General features: G+C 36.0%; 1 protein-coding gene and 1 long non-coding RNA gene across 4 annotated transcripts in view; one reads left to right on the forward strand and one right to left on the reverse strand.

Moving 5' to 3' along the window:
- The window catches only part of LOC100647333 (sodium/potassium-transporting ATPase subunit alpha), a 187,741-nt gene that overhangs the window by 106,016 nt on the left and 67,575 nt on the right, over positions 1 to 14,150 (reverse strand). The gene's annotated exons all lie outside the window — the stretch shown is intronic.
- Positions 118 to 12,964, forward strand: LOC110119293. The gene is made up of 2 exons (XR_002307689.2): positions 118 to 4,383; positions 10,244 to 12,964. It is a non-coding gene; the product is annotated as an uncharacterized LOC110119293 (long non-coding RNA).

Raw genomic sequence — 14,150 nt, forward strand, 5'->3', positions numbered from 1 at the left:
GCAGCGATGACGATGGTGATGGTGGTGGTGCTACATGGTGATGATGATGATGATGATGATGATGATGATGATGATGATGATGATGGAACGCATTGTAGAACGCACACTATGGTGAGACGATGTTTTTATTGGGAGTGGGAGAGGATTTGGGAACGGATGAGGGTATTTTGTTAATGGTTAAGGTAGTGGTAGTAGGTTCTACAGAGTTGAGTTCGATCGTGGCTCGCAGGAAGGATCGAGGATTTGAAGTCGTAGGTTTTTCGTTTTTTGGTATCGCGATTTGGAGGATGGTGGAATTTGTTGAAACGATATAGTATAATTATTATATGGGTTAGGTGTGAAGCTTCTATTTTATTTAGGCAGAGAAGGTACTTGAGCATCTAGGTAGAGGATTTTTGGCACTGGTAGCAAATATTTGAAACGACATCTAGGCTATACTGTAGCTGTATCTTTATCGTTGATTAAATTAATATTAAATGTGACGAACCAAATTTGGGGAAAAAAGTACAGTAGAAAATTGTAACAGAGTTATAATATGAATTAAGTATTAGGCTTCTATTCTATATATTTAGGTAGACGATTTTTGACATTAATATCAAATATTGAAGCGACGTGTAGGTTATATTATAGGTATATCTCTATCATGGATTTAATTAATATTAAATGTGAAAAAGTAAATTTGGGGAAAGACACACTAGAAAATTGTTACAGAATTATAATATGGATTAGGTATCAAGTTTCTGTTCTACTTATTTAGGTAGAGGATTTTTATCATTGGTAGCAAATATTTGAAACGACATCTAGACTATACTGTAGCTATATCTTTATCGCGAATCAAATTAATGTTAAACGTGACAAACTAAATTTGAGGAAAAAAGTACAGTAGAAAATTGTAACAGAATTATAATATGAATTAGGTATTAAGTTTCTACCCTATATATTTAGGTAGAGGATTTTTGACATTAATATCAAATATTGCAATGACGTGTAGAGTGTATTGTAGCTATATCTTTATCGTGGATTAAATTAATACTAAATGCGAGGACGAATTAGATTTTGAAAAATGGCATAGTAGAAAAGCACAGTAGAATTACAATGTAGATTATGTATCAAGTTTCTGTTCTACTTATTTAGGTATTTTTTATATATCTTAGAAGATTTTTGACACTGAAATTAAATATTGCAGTGACGTGTAGGGCATATTATAGCTATATCTTTATCATGGATTAATTTGGGGGAAAATACAGTAAAAAAGTCTAACAGAATTATAATATGAAGTAGGTATTAGACTCCTATTCTATATACTTGAGTAGACGATTTTTGACGTTAATATCAAATATTGCATTGACGTGTAGAGTGTATTGTGGCTATATCTTTATCATGGATTAAATTAATGCTAAATGCGAGAACAAATTAGATTTGGGAAATGGGGGGTAAATGGGGGTTCGAACGCGATCTATCGGATTAGAGATGTGATGCAGAGATAGGATTGTTGGAATACAGTTTTATTGGTTTCTGGTAATAGGTATATTCAGATTAGGAAGGTGCTACAGTTGATTCAAAGGTTGATACATGTAGAATTGTAATACATATTAAGTAAATAGGGTTGGATATTAACCGTACATTTAGGTATAAGATTTTGGCGTATAAGATTTTTGGAATTATTCAAATAACGGTGGAATATGGAGAGTATATAGTTAAAGCCTGTGGATCACAAGGAAGTAATTTTCATGGAGAATTGAATTTCCTAATTATCGGCAGCAACGTTTCCGAATCGAGGGATTAAGGAGTAAAATCCTAGCATAATCTCCATGAATACGAGAAATAATTTCGATAATGCTCTCCGGTATTACTTCATTTAAATTAACAAAGTATCGCAGAAATATAAATTTTTCAGGATCCATAAATTAAAAAATAATGAATCGTCATGATGTTGCAAATATTTTTCAACATTTCGTCCGATATTTATTATCATCACTTGTATCGTCCTTTTGCAACGAATACACTAAACGAAAGTAATCCTTTGGAATTCTTTGGAACGTCAGACACTAATCATGTACCAAGATAATAAAAATCTAAGGTTTGCAAAAAACGAAGTTGAGACGTGCTGAAAGCGTAACAAATCGCGATAAAAAAAATACTGAAAGAATTCACAACAGTTCGCGTTTCATCGATTTGGAAAATATTTTTGATAGATGTAATTCGTGTGACATTTATTAGATTTAGAAAAAGAGAGAAGGTAAATTTACGAGCGACAAGCCGCCATGGAATTTTAGTGGCGCGTTTCCACGGAGGATTCGTTTCTCACGGTCAGTTTGCCTCGCGTATTATGGCTCACAAATTTTCGTGGCCTCTGAACTGAAAATTTCGAGCTGATTGCACCTATCCCATCAGAATATTATTTTCAACTTGTTTGGCGCTAATGTCCCAAGAGACTCATGAGTGGCTGGCTTTCTAGATAAACGTATCGCGAAATGAAAATGCCCTAGCTTTATCTAATCGACTGATTTTTGTTACGTCGCGCCGTTGTTACGTTAATGTTGTGAAACTTACCGGCGCCGAGATTATCGTGCTTTTTTCATTATATCGATCAACAAATAAGATACTTCGTTATCTGTCTTTATTGCTTTTATCTCTTGATTGTTTGATTAAATGTTATTAATTTCTGGTTCGAATTAGAATCGAGGATACATTTCAAGATTACAACCGAATTTTAAAACAAAATTCGCCTTGAACTACGAGAAAAGAAGTTTATTTTATTAATTCTGTTTATGAATAACAGATTTGCTTTATGTTTTTGTGATATAAGTTCTTACGAAAACAGATATGTTTATCGCGTTTAGTTGATTAATACTTTTTTTAAAATACCAATTCATTTCAGTACGTTTAATTTCTATAATTATATTAAACTGAACTTTTATTATATGAAATTGAATTTTACTAAACTGAAATTTTATTGAATAAAAATTGATCGTCATTGCTCAGTTACACGGTCGTAACTATTCCTCAATTAGCTTGTTACTCGATTCAGCTAAGAATTGCGCGATTTCGATCGCCCAAAATTATTGACCTTACACATTTGCATTTTCTGCATCCTCTGTTACAAATATAATTCAGCCGCTTGGGAACGATAACAAGTTGGAAATGCCTCGTGAGAAATTGTCAAACGTAATTCTAGACACTAATTCCGGCTAATAACTCTGCCAAAAAGTGTATAAACAGATCTTACGTTAAATGGCAAGTAAAAAATACACTGTCACTTCTGGCTTTGCATCAAAAATCCAAGCGGAAGCGTAATAAAAGTTGACGCGGCTTTATCAAGAATCGATGAGTTTGCATTTTTGGGGAAATGCAACCTTCGTCGACAAATTCCTACGTTGATTTACTAGTTAACTAGAAATTCAACTGAAAATCGCTTCCTTGCGTTATTAAATATCCTTCAAAAATAGTCGATCGCAGCAATAGCTTACGATCAGGTGAAGATTTTCCACCCAAACCAGAAAAACGAATTTCAATGTTCTTTCTATTTTGTTTTTATACTAAAAATATACTAAATTGTTCCTATACTACTATCACCGATAAAAATAAAACTTGGAAAGAAATGTATGTCACAAATAAAACACGCGTTTCATGACGTTCTCTTCTCGGAACAAAATTCGCAATTTCAAACAGACTCGTTGCAAAGCTGCGTATCGTGAGAATCTTTCCAAGTGCGAGGTATTAAAATCAAATGCAAGAAAATTTTCAAATAATTCCACGAATCTTATCATTTTTTTTAATTCCACTATGGAACTGTATATAATAAAAACAGTCGACAAGCAAAAGGTTAAAACGTAAGGTCGAGAAAAATCATTGTAATTCCCACAACTATCCACCTTTCTCCAAATGCCGCTATATTTGAATATTACTTAAACATCCACTCGTATTTAACGAGAAGATTGCTTCGCCGTACGCGATTAATATGAAACACTGAGAACGAAAAGTGGAAGGAAAACTGGCGTTGAAAACGCGGCAAAAAAAGGTGTGGTGTGAATGAAAGCGGCAGGAGGCACAGGCGGCGTGTGTCGCCCACGTGAACCACGATGCCAAAGTTCCGTTTCGACCAGTCATTCAGGAACAATGAACGGCGTCCCGGCGATTTCTATCCAGTTAGAACCGGAAAACCGGCGACTGGCGGTCTCAGGCGACGCGATAGCGTCGGCCAGTTATTGGATACTATCGACAGCCTCTCCTTCCCTCTTTGCTATTTCAACGCCACGAGGCCGTGCAACTTCTCGATGACGCGTCTCTGCCAAGTTGATCGACCTCACCTTGCGCCTTCCTGCAAACCGAAGCACCTGCTTCCGGTACACGCGCTACCATTACGTTTCGAACTTGAACGCAGTACGTATTTCTCTAATTTCTTTTTCTTTCTAATTTTCGTTTAAATATTCCATCTTCCTGGTACACGCAGAGTTTCAACGTGTCCGGCATTAAAAGATCGTCTATTTCCTTTTTTTTTTTAATTCTTTTTACCTTTGTTTTATCATTTAATTATTTGGACACACGTAGGACCATAACGTTTCTAATCATAAAAGATCTCTCCACATTGTATAGTTTTCTGTTATTTTCGCTTACTTCGATCTTTATTTGCTCAACTCATTGCGGAAGCCAAATTTCTCTAACTTTAAAGGGTCGTGTATTTTTCGAATCTTTTTCATTTCTGTTTGTTTAATTCAGTAACCTGGTACACGCGGTACCAGTTCCTAGCTTCAAAATGTCGTCTACTTCGGATCTATTTATCTTCCTTTATTTACTTAGGCTTTTTGATACCTTGGGGACCGTAAAGCTTCTGGCTTAAAAAGATCGTATATTTCGAATTTCTTTATTTTTTCATTATCCATTTGATCCTTCTATTATTAATGGAACCATGACTTTTCTAATATAAAAGCTTTCTATATTTTTCGAATTTTCCTATCCTTCGCTATCTTTCCTTATTTACTTAACCCTTGCGGTACACGTGGAACAATAGTTTGCAACATTAAAATATCGTTTTTACTTATCTTACCTAAATTATCTACTTATCTACTAACTATGTTATCTACTTAACACTAGAACTACTACACCAGTTAAATTGACTGCTTTTACAATTTTATTTTCAAATTCCTACTTCACGTTATATTCTTTTCCGCGATGATGTAATGACTTTCGCAACGATAGCTAAAAGAATAATATAATGAATTTTATTTTGTTTCTTATGTATTCAAACTGAAAATAATTTTGTATCAAGGCTTCTTATACCAATAGTCAAATAACTGGTACTTGTCAAAATGTAAAAGGGTCCTGCAATCTGTTTATCGAACCCCAATTAACCAGTTTCCTCGTTTCGTACAACTTCCCTCACGTTTTTAAAATTTTTACTGCGTATCATTCGATATGATGATATCAGTTATCAGGAAAATTCCAGATCGATCGCTGGATCGCTGGATGCTAACACTAGGAATGCCACAGCAGTCAAAATGACTGGTTCTATAATTTTATAAATGTGCCAACTCTCATTTAGGGATCATGGTCCCAGATAAATTAATAATACCAAGAAAGTAATAAATCAATAAATATAAAAATATTCTATTATTAGGTATTTTTTAAAAACCAGCCATTTTGACTGATTTTGATAGAAATAGCTTCGTGTTAACTATCGGTAATTTTAATGTTAAAGTTTCTTCTTAGATGAAGAATATAAAAGCTGGTCAAATTATGAAACAGAGAATACGTTCGCTTGGAACATAGAATTGCTTATATAGTTCGATATCGTAGTCGTTATTGTTATAAAGCACGAGAAATGTTTGCAAGTGAGAATACTAGGACCAAAGAGATATAGAAACTGTAGAAACTATAGAAACAGTAGTAACTCCTTTGGAAATGCAGTTTAGCTTGGCAGGCTTAAGGAAAGCAGAGATCGAAAACGACATCGTGAGCGAACAGCGTGAACTGTAACGCGAAGAGGGGAAGCAGAGCGAAGAGGAAACACTCCGGGATCCAATTCGTCGTTATTTAAATGGGGTCGCGTACGATTGAGCTCGTTTAAGTGCACACGATGCACTCGCGGTCCTGCTGTTCACGTGTCTCACGCTCGTGTCTGTGATACGCTTCTGCATTTTCTTCTATATTAAACGCGTGTCGATTTATCAGCAACAAACAGTCACGATAATTGTAACGACTAAACGATTCATTTCGATAACTGTCTTTTAACCGACTTCGAAAAAAGGAGGTTCTTCAATCGACCGGTATATCTATGTATATAGGTACTTTTTTATTTGTATGTTCACGCATAATCTCATAACGCGTTAACCGATTTGAACAATTGTTCTTCTCTGTTCAAAAGAGGACGTTTCATCGATATTTTCGAGCGTCTACGTTAATATTATTAATGAAATTTTACAAGTCACTGGCCGTAAATTACTGGTACATACGTTTCCCTGTATAATAGTAATAATAGCTTGATAATAAATCGAATGAAATTTTACAAATTATCTTGTTCTCTCGTTCGACATAAAATTATGAGATTATAAGGAAGGATTATAATCTTATCAATTTAATGATGCTATCAGTTAAAACCTTAGTGAGTTGTGCACGAGGGACCTGGTGTTTTAACCCTCGACATTATGAATTACTCCTTCTCTTGCGATATTGCCGAAATTCGGTATTATCCTTAAGGCTTTCGAGTGAAATATAATCTCAAGCTCGACATAATCGTTAATCTTTAAAAAGAAGACAGATACAGATGCGAAGAAGTGAAAACAACAGTGTTAAAATTAACTATACAATTTCCTACAAAAATACTATTACATCGGTTATCATTAACCACATACAAAAGTGTCCAACTAATATTCCAAACAATTTGCCACGTATATAATTTTTATGTAAAATTACCAATATAATTTTTCTAAATCTCTGTATCCAAATACAACAATTAGCTCGCAAGCCTCCGTGCATAGCAACGATCGATTTAAGATTCTTCGAAACTCATCCGACGGAAAAAGGAAATGAACGCGAAGCGGAATAAAAAGAAAAACAGTTCGAGGAGGAATTCGCTGACGAGTAGAGGTAGTCGGTGCACGTGTAATTAAAGTCAGCCGACGAATTCTCGGCGTTCTTTCACCGGCGGCAGGCGCCGCTTTAATTATTTAACTCGGTCGGGCGCGATAAGAGCTGCGGTAAATGCCGATTCCGTCTCTACGTTCGAAGTAACCTCGCCCGGTGAGTAGTCAGACAAGCGGCTGAGGGGTCGCAGTAGAAAAGGCGGCCGATGGTTCGACCTTCTCGTTTCGCTGGCACGCGCCAGGTGAAGTGGAAAAGGACCGCCAGACACCGCCGCAGTGAAAAAGAACCATCGGGCGCGACCAAAGTGGAAAGGGACGACGCTGTTCAGACGAATGCCACGTTTTTCGCAGAAACTTCAAATCTCTATTGTATATGTAAATGCACAAGGTTTCGATGATTCTCGGGCGTTAACCTTTGCGATACTCTGTGATCGTATACTCTGCGATATTCAACTAAAACTAAATGCTTATTCATTCTTCGTAACTGAATTTTATATTGCAGTTCACGTGTTGTTCAAATGTATTCTATTTTGTCACGAGGACTAAAAATAATGCTATTGATAACAATAAAATAGAGAAAGTGTAGAACATTGAAGAATAATTGTTTTCTATGATTTCCTACATTGTTCTTCTGACATTACCTCGTAAGGTCTTAATTTTTTTTTTTGTTTGTTATTGTTAGGGATGTAGTCAGAGAAAATAATTGCGCAACAAAGTTCAAGCGTCGAAAATTTACATAGTCGATATTTCGAGCCAAAAGTTCAAACATCGAAAATTTACATAATGGATGTTTTGCGTTTTACGTATTTCGCTTGGACGATTATATTGACAGAAAACTGAGAAGATAAAATTTGAGTTTCGAAAGTTTAGTTATAGTAAACGTACAATTCTGTGATATTTTGTATTTCGCTACTCGATCAACACCAACATCCACACCTTTGATCCACGCACAATAGCCGTCCTCCGTATCTTGTTCTCGAACCATTCGAGGAGTTGAACTCCGTTAGAACTGCTCGTGGGTCATAATGGAGCCAAGAGAATTCGATATTTCGCTCGATTTTCAATTAAAAGTCTCTATCCCGGCACGACAGAGTTCTTGAATCAGGACAACCCATAACAAACACAGTTTCTTCGTGATTTGGATTGAGAAATATATGGATTAAAAATTATATGAAAAAGAACCATATTCGAGGACAGAAAAGCTTTCAAAATGCTAATTCAAAAATAACCTAACAAACCTCTCAAACCTATTAAACCTTCCAAGTGTTGAGAAGAACCGTTAATAGCAAAAATTCGTATGTGCTGTATTAACATAAATGAAAATGAACTTATTACACTGTGACCAATCAAACCTTTCAAATATTGAGAACAGCCATATTTAATAATAAAAATTCAGGTGAACAAAAGTAAGTTCCAAGTATCGAGGAAAGTCATAATAACAAAAATTCGTGTCTTCCATCACTATATTTGAAAATGGACCTATCTCACTATAAACAACCAAACATCGTATGCCTTATGTTTATACTCAAAAGTGGGTCTACTGTACCAGAACGAATCAGATGTCTGAAGTGTCGAGGAAAGTCATAATTAGCAAGAAAAATTCGTGTGTGCTTTGTAGAAGAAATTGGACCTGTTGCACTATAACCAATCAAACCTTTCAAATATCAAGGAGAGTCATGTTTAATAATAAAAATTCGTGTGACTTATCTTCATGATGGAAAGCAAGCTCATGTTGCACCGTGGCTAATCAAGCCACGTTCTAAGCGTTGAGAAAGGCCATAATTAAAAAGAAAAATTAGCGTGTATTATTATAATTGAAAGTAGACCTATAACACTATAACCAATGGATCTTCGCACATATTGGGAGAGGAGACCTAATAATAGCAACTCGTATAGCCTATCTTTATCATCAAAAGTGCCTTTACTGCGCTAGGTCCAGTCGGATCATTCAAGCGTCAACTTTCCATCTCTGCACAGCAGTTTCTTCGTGATTTGGACGATGCTCGTTTCGAAGAGGCTTCCGCGCGAGTTCACACGGAGACGAACGCATCCAGGACGATCGATGTTGAGAAGAACCAGCGTACCGGACTTTATCAGAGCCTGGAAACGGTTCCCGGCAACAGCTCCGCTGGTTTGGAAAACCAATGACCCTAATCGCCCGTTCCGATATGCTACACAAGGCTACGCCGATAGAACCGGGCCAATCCTTTGGAAACATCAGAAACCTCTGGGAGACTGGAAAGTCCTATGCGCTTCTTTATCATCGTTCGACAAGGAAACTGTTGCGCACCTATCATAAGGAAACTTAGCTGGAACATACTGTTACGTTGCAACATGTTTGAGTTACTTTCGACCAGTCGACAGGTTGGCTTGATGATTTATGAAATATTTAACAGAGAATGTGTACAGGATGGCTAAAGCAATCATAGAGATGTGTTTACCTTGATACTTGATTAATTAAAGTCGAGTATACTGAAGTTTCTTTAAGAGTATTTGTTTTATATCATGACTTAATACATGTTATGACTGCAGAGGATACATAAATATTGTTGTAAATATTTCAATAATGTAAATTGCAGTATGTGTGTGCAATGTTAATCATTGTATTGTACATACAAACAAGACTATTTCTTGACCACGAGGTCGAAATTAAATAAATAAATACATATTTATACGTGTATAACGTCAATTACTAATATTTATATAATAATATAATTATGAAATATTCGTTCGTACACGCGTAAAAAATATGCATTTACATATACCTGCTATACATGAGGATATAAATAAATACATATTTATACGTGTATAACGTCAATTACTAATATTTATATAATAATATAATTATGAAATATTCGTTTGTACACGCGTAAAAAAATATGCATTTACATATATCTGCTATACATCGAGATATTTTTTAAAACACACTGTACACTCTTGTATCTCGTTTAAAGTTCCATTTCTTGAATTCTATTCATCAACGTAATGAATTTACGTAAATATTCGCAAACTAATAACGACGTTCCGATGATTTTGCTTCCCACTAGTCTCTTAAATTTTCTAATTTCCAACAGACTATATACCCATCTAAATTTCTCACTCCATATATACAAACTGTCTACAAAAATTCTTTTTACTGTCATTGGATTATATTTTTTCAGTCATTTTATTCGACGATTCATTCGTTACCAATGCGACGCAATCCGCACTGAATAATGGCTACCACGTTCCTTCCTCGCATTCTTGAGAAGTATCGAGAGCCATGCTACTCCAAAGCGATAAATTAGTCGCTACAATCGGATGCCTGAAGCGGATCGTTCGTTTCTGGACAATGGCGCGAGGAAAATGAATGGCTGACACTGGCGACAATCGTCGCGTAAATACTCATCTAAATATTGAAATGCGAATACTGAATACCATATCGTAGAAATATATCTTTTATTCGCCCTGTAATTCTCAGATACAGAGAAATTTATTTATCAATGCTTCTTCAGAAGATAACTTTTTTTTAAACAAAACATACGTAACGTTATGTAATCAGAATGAAAACAATTACACCACAGACGAATTAATACATCCAATTGAATAAGACAAAGACATAGATCAATTTTTAGGTGAGGCATAGATTGAAGTATTTGACAAATGTTTTTTCATTATGAGCTGCACAATTTAATAGTCTGGCAGATTAAATTCTCACACGACTCAGACTTCTCCTACAAAAAGGATTTCAATTATCCAGGCAGAAGTCAGTTTTTGTCCCACTTCTGTCCCTCCTTTTCCACTTAAAACCACCATTACCAGGCTGCGGATTTTTATGCAAATTCACATTTTTCAGAGTACAATTAGAAAGAAGTAGAACCTCGACAGGTTCAACTTGCGATTGTTCTAGCCAACAAGTATCATAGAAAGTACTATTTTCTCAATACTTTACATATATTTTTTCATATTACGTACACTATGCAATCTTGCACTTTCAAATTTCCTATAAATGCATAAAAATCCGCAGTGTAACAATCACCATGAACACCAACCCTACGCATAGAAACGCTCAAACCATCAAAGAATCAATTCCACCATCAAACGACCACCATTGGGACACATCACGGAAGAAGAGGGTCTCGTTCTTACGCGCGTCTGTCCGTGGATTCGTTAAAGAGTTCCCGGTGTTGCTGGTACCAATATACACGTACACAGGCACACGTACAAACACAGATGATGCATTGTATGAGTGTGTGGTGACCGTGACTGTATCTGCGTCGGAGGAAGAGGCACATTACGTTCAATCTACCTCCGCTCCGCTCGACTCCTACTTCGCGTTCCGCACTCGTGATCTGCGATCCAAAGAGAGACAAAAACGCGGTCCAGTGACTCACACCCTCTGATATTCGACACGGTTTTACCACGGAACCGTCATCGCCCACGTCGTCATACCAAGCGTGTATTTCCGCATTTGAAACTTTGCTTTGATACTCGCGAGCTTCGCTATGGTTGAACGTAGTTTGAACCACGTAGTTGAACGTAGTATGATTAATCGTGTCGTTGCATCGATAGTGGCACAATTAGAAACCTGTAAGTTTTAGAGCAGAGGCTTTTTAAAATTTACAAAGAAATCTTGATCGTTTCAACGGCGTTATACGGCTGACTTATCGCAAGATACACCACTGGTCGTAAAAATAGTACAACCTTGCACTTGTAGAGTTACAAAACAACCGAAGAAGAGCCAATGCTGTTCTTAGACTAAGACCAGATTAATGGTAGTAGTAATTCATAGTCCATAAGTAATACTTTTGTCCTGTGACGTAAGAATGATGCAGTTATAAGTATATTTTATATTTGACGTGGTAGAAGTAGAAACATAATCTTCTATTCAATAAGGGCATATTTGAAATTGTTTGAGTTGGACCACTATCGTTGCCAAGCAGAGATATAAACAGGTCTCGACATTCGTACAACGAAAGTATAAAGGAATACAGAAAATTGAGTGGTGAAAAATCAACATGGAAGACAAGCAAGTTCTCGTTCTGCACATGCGTGACATCCTATGAATGTGTCAGACAGGGACACTCTACTCATCTCTGTCTGTCTCGCAAGGACCACAACTTTGTTGCCTTTCCTGTTGATTTTTCGCGACTCAATTTTTGAGACGGCTCTCCCTAGCGAGTGTCGAGACTTGTTTACATAACCGTGGTTTGAACATGTTTGGAGACAGTTGTTGAAAGAATCTAAAGATTTTATTGTTGAGAGCTATTGAAACTGAATATGATTCGTATTGTAGATGGAAAGTATTCTGTTTGCTAAAGTTTGGTGATGTACAAAATGTTTCAAAGTTGGGACTGTAAGATTAATCGTATAGTTAATTACATTTAATAGAATAATTTCTACAAAATAGAGGTTGCGTGGAAAGATGGAATTGGTATGCATGTTTAATATCGTTGTTTAATATCAAATTTTTATAGATGTTTATTTAATCGAAATTATTTTTATTTTAAGATATTAGTTTAGGGTATTGATGGAATTGATATTGATGTTTGAACCTGTCGTTTTAAATTTATTGGACAGATTTGATCGACAGAATTGACTGATATAATTCATGTAGAGAAGAGAATGTAAGATAAGGATGAAACTTATATAATTTGAAATTGTTGTAAAACATCTTGGAAACTTACATGAACAAACTTATCGTTTATATATATAATTTGCTAATATAATTTATACAAAAGAAAGGTCGATAATGAAGATGGAACTTGTATGAATAAACTTATAACTTAAATGTCTAATTGACTAACATAATTTATACAGGAGTTTAGAATAGGCATGGAATTTCTATTGATGTTTCAAGTTGTTTGACGATGTTTGTAAAAGTAAAATTTTTCGCTAAAGTAGAATTCCTTGTATTTAATTTTGCGTCGTCCTGTAGTTAATTCTCAAAATTCCAGTTATACGATACGCAATAGGAATATACATGTGTCTTGAAATAGGACGTTGTTTCCATTGTTTCTGTCAGTTTCAATTTCGTTATACGTTTTATCAAGCGATCGTGTTTCAGCTCGATTCCATGTTTTTCATTGAAAAAAAACATTTTCATTCTACAGCATAGTTTATGACACTCGTCTCTTTGATCTCTATCCCGTTGTCATCCTCCTCCTCCTCCTCCTCCTCCCTTCTCCTCAGGAAAAAAGAGTCAGGATATAACCGTGTACCTACGTTTCACACAGCTGGCAGGCGGAGCAGTAAAAAGAATTCACGGAAACAACGATCGCGTGACACGCGCGTTGATAACACTGCCCACGTGGACATTCAATCTATGTCGTCTTTAATAGCAATGCCACTTGAAATTAACCTATAAACGAGAACTTTAAAACTGCTTTTTTTTACTGGAATTTAATCGTTCCAGAGCACACGAGGGAAAACATGACAAGTACAGTTTTTATTGGTTCTCTGATTTGAACGTTAATTTGAACCGAGAACAAGCTAGTAGATTGAAAGATGCAAGTCTTAACAATAACCGATAAGTTTTAGGTTTTAGTTTGGTTTTTAGTTGCAGAGCAAAGGTGCAATTATCAAGACAAGCTACGTTCTAACATACCCAATTTGTCTAACATAATCAACAGCAACGTTAAAGTAGTTTTACGAGATATTTAACCTTCGATACTTAACATAGTGTTCAGTTCAACTTCAGTTATATTAATAGCAGCTCTTCCGTCTCTTCAAAAGCGATAACCGAAGAAAAATGATGCTCCTAAATAAATTTCTGCCCGCAAGCAACTTTACGCTGGAAAGTTTAACCTTTGAACTTGCGGTCTCAGTTAGGAAACAAAATTGCCGAAACGTTAACGAACTAGGGAATACGCGGGGTCAGAACACAGCGTATAGCTGATGAAATTCTCAACAGTTTTGGAAGAGAGGTAGCTCCGAAAGTCTAGCGCACCTGGTCTCATTGATTGCGTGTAACGTGATTGTACAGTTTGAAAAGCACTGAGGTGCTGGCTTAGCTAGGAGCGAGCAGGTAGTGGGCGTATATGGATTCGACACGGGAACAATCAGTTAACTGGTTGAACGTTCGCGCTC

This window comes from Bombus terrestris, chromosome 5 (genome assembly GCF_910591885.1).
Source record: "Bombus terrestris chromosome 5, iyBomTerr1.2, whole genome shotgun sequence".
NCBI classification, from domain to species: Eukaryota; Metazoa; Arthropoda; class Insecta; order Hymenoptera; family Apidae; genus Bombus; species Bombus terrestris.